Source organism: Sparus aurata, chromosome 22 (genome assembly GCF_900880675.1).
Source record: "Sparus aurata chromosome 22, fSpaAur1.1, whole genome shotgun sequence".
NCBI lineage: Eukaryota > Metazoa > Chordata > Actinopteri > Spariformes > Sparidae > Sparus > Sparus aurata.
The window spans coordinates 20,814,919-20,818,165 of NC_044208.1; positions in this window are offsets into that span (position 1 = coordinate 20,814,919).

Below are 3,247 nucleotides of genomic sequence, written 5' to 3' on the forward strand. Positions count from 1 at the left end.
ACTGATGACGGAAACACGTCACACGTCATTCGTGACCACTTCCGGTAGCACGTCAGGAATACAAAATACATGTTTTAATTTCACAAATTGCGTTTTTCTAACAGAATACAAGTATGTACCTTTTTCTTTACCGTTGTACATATTTGATAACATCTGACATTGTACAGCAATGTCTAGCATTACATTTGTGTTGTCATGATGAAATGGATATGTGTATTTGTTCTGATGATTAATAATAATGACAATAATAACAATAGTAGCAGTCTTGGTAGTAGCTGTGACTTCTTCTTTGTAGTAGTAGTATCAGTTTTTTTTTTTTTTTGTAATTTTGTACACTGAATATGTTCATATGTATATAGGAGTTTATTCTTTCTATTCTATTTCTTACCTCTTTTAATCATTTTGTTTATTTTTCTCTATTGTTATTGTTTTTAAAAGTACTACTGTCCTTTTGCTGCTGTAACAAAGACATTTCCCCGTTTGTGGGACAATAAAGGTAGACTGATTCTGATTTCTCTTTAGTATCCAGCCTTTCTACATGATGCCAAAGGTCAGCTGTTGTCCTGTGAAGCATTATAAAAGAAAAGTCTCAAGTCAGATGTTTACTGTACCAGTGAATGTATGATGACATTTATTCAAGAGCATGTTTGCATTAAACTCACCAAAATACATGCATACAGTGAGACGGAAATGTGTTTAAATGTATGATATAAAATGCAACCCACAAAAATGGCAAAAAAAAAAATTAAATGAAATTTGAAATGTTTGGCAAAAGAGGATTTTGCATGACTCACAGCAAATCCAGTACATTACGCTGAGCAGCTGGCCCTGGATCTGTGCTCTTACCACTAGAGGGAGACATTTACAAAGACATATCAACTCAACCAGGCACCGTTGGCTGCTTTAAACAAAAGTAACAGTCTGTTCCACATATGAAAGAACAACAACAGAAATAATATTAATCACGATGATAATAGAATAAATACTTCCAGCTTATAATTCCAAAAGATTTCAGCTCTATTAACATTTCATGGTTGCAGAACCGTGTTGGGCTGCTGATTAAAGTTCTATGAATTATTTAAATTAACAACATTTATGCACGTAGCTCTGATTACAAGAGAGTCTATATTAAAACCAATCAAACTAATCTCAGAGGAGAAACCTACAGCGTGTGTGTCCATACAGTCGACAGTAGTTTGTTGTCAGAGACTCAGGGACCAACTGTGTGAGTTCAGACTGTGTTTAACAACAGCGAGGGTGGGGTGAGAGGAAGAGCAGTGGGAGGTAAAAGACCAGTGACTTTAGGTTGCCCTTGAGGTCTGATACACATAAGAGTATTTTTTTTCTTAAGATCACCAGTAAATCTGTATTAATTTTGACCAGAACCACTTAAAAAGAATCGTTAAAGCGGATTAATCAAGCCCGTCCTGTTTAATGTCTCCCGTTAATTAGTTTGTCAGCAGTGTTTTAATATCGCCTAATGACTTCATATTTCACTGATGACATTAAAGGGGTGTTAAAAGAGGGGAAATGGCCCATTCAGGATTCAGTTCTTTCGCTTAAGACGCCCTCGATGAATAAGACAAGGTCACGGAGGCCTAGCCTTTAGGGAGAGATACATTATCAGGGGATGGGGCTGGGAGAAATCCCATAGAGGAAGCTCTCTCCCCTCTAAAACAGCATGACGGGCACAATGTGATACAGTTCTGTCTTAGAACAATACACTGCACAGGGAATTCATGATACAGCTTAGGGCAGCCACGCTGTATAGGATGGCAGGATAGCCCCACAGTGTACAATAACACTGATACTGGGGACTAATGCATGATGCTTTTCGGATGAAAGAGGACTGTTCACGTTAACAACAAAACCACTTGAAGTCTTTCTTGAATTTGAAAGTATGAGATAAAACAACAGCCTATAATATGTTTCTAATGCAGTAGAAGTTATCCCCTTTTCAATCTCCATCAGCACTTTCTAAAGCTTCCTAAGCAAGAACAAAGAAATCAGAAATCGTAAAGTTGTAGCTCACAGTATTGAGGACACTGCATTTTCTCTGTGATGAAAATCCTATGTTAAACAAAATGCTCAATGGAGGCTAATGGATCCCGAACAAGTCCATGCGCTGCTTCCAAAATGCTTTGTTTGACAAATCAATTTTCCCATAACCCGGTGAGGAGAAAAGTGATGCGGATTGATCGCCCCCCCTGACTTTGTTTCCAGAATATTGTTTGATGGCTGGATAGATTAATTGGTATGACATTTGAAAGCCTTCTCTTGACTGTCAGCATCCAGGCCTCTATACGCCAATCGAACCCCGGTCTAATTGTCTCCTCTATAATACCTCACTTCACAAATTAGAGACAGTGCCTCTCTAAACTATTCCCAATGTAAGGCCCACACAACATCACACTGCTCAATCAGACGCTGGTTTGAATAGGGGTGATGCCGGCCTGATAAGATAGAGCGCATTAAAGGGCATCACCCAAAGTGCTGCGCCAGCACATCTCCCTCTCAGCACAGTGGATCTGAAATATACAAATAAAACCCCAGCAGCTGCTCCAAGTAAATATGCTCCACACTCGTTAATCTACAGCACTTCACATTATCTGAATCTTAGTTAGGAGCCTAATTTGAATTAGGGAGACTACAGTGAGGAGGTCAGAAGGAAGGATCATTTAAATAAATGACCTTGAAAACTAATGTTGATGTCAGATTTGGTATTCAAATGTGTTTATGTTTATGAATGTTATGACATGATCAACAGTCCTCATTATAAAAGGTCTTTTTCACAGCAGACATATCTCAGCAGGAAGAGCACAGGTTTATATGATGAAATGGATGATGGCTGAATTCCATTTATCTGCTTCAGTTTCAGGGGTCCTGGTGTTGTTCACGCCGGCCCATTTTCACACCACTTACTGAGATGTTTGAATATTATTTTGTCCCCTTTTGTGTAAAACAAAAAGAAAGTTAGAGCTGCTGTGCACGTTCTTTTTGTTTCAGCTAACTTCCTGTCCTTTTTGCAGTTAATTAGTGTCCTCTCCATCTGCCCTACGTCACCACGCTTGCACAACTTTTTTTCTAGGCATTTCTCTTTGTCTCTTTCTTTTCATAAAGGGTTTTTCCTCACTTGGCCTGTTTGGCAAACCAAACCATCATCATGAGAGCTGGAATTGGTAACTTTACCTGTTCTGCCATTGCAGGTGTAGGGTCCAGAACAGGAGGATCCTTCTCTCTGCGTGAT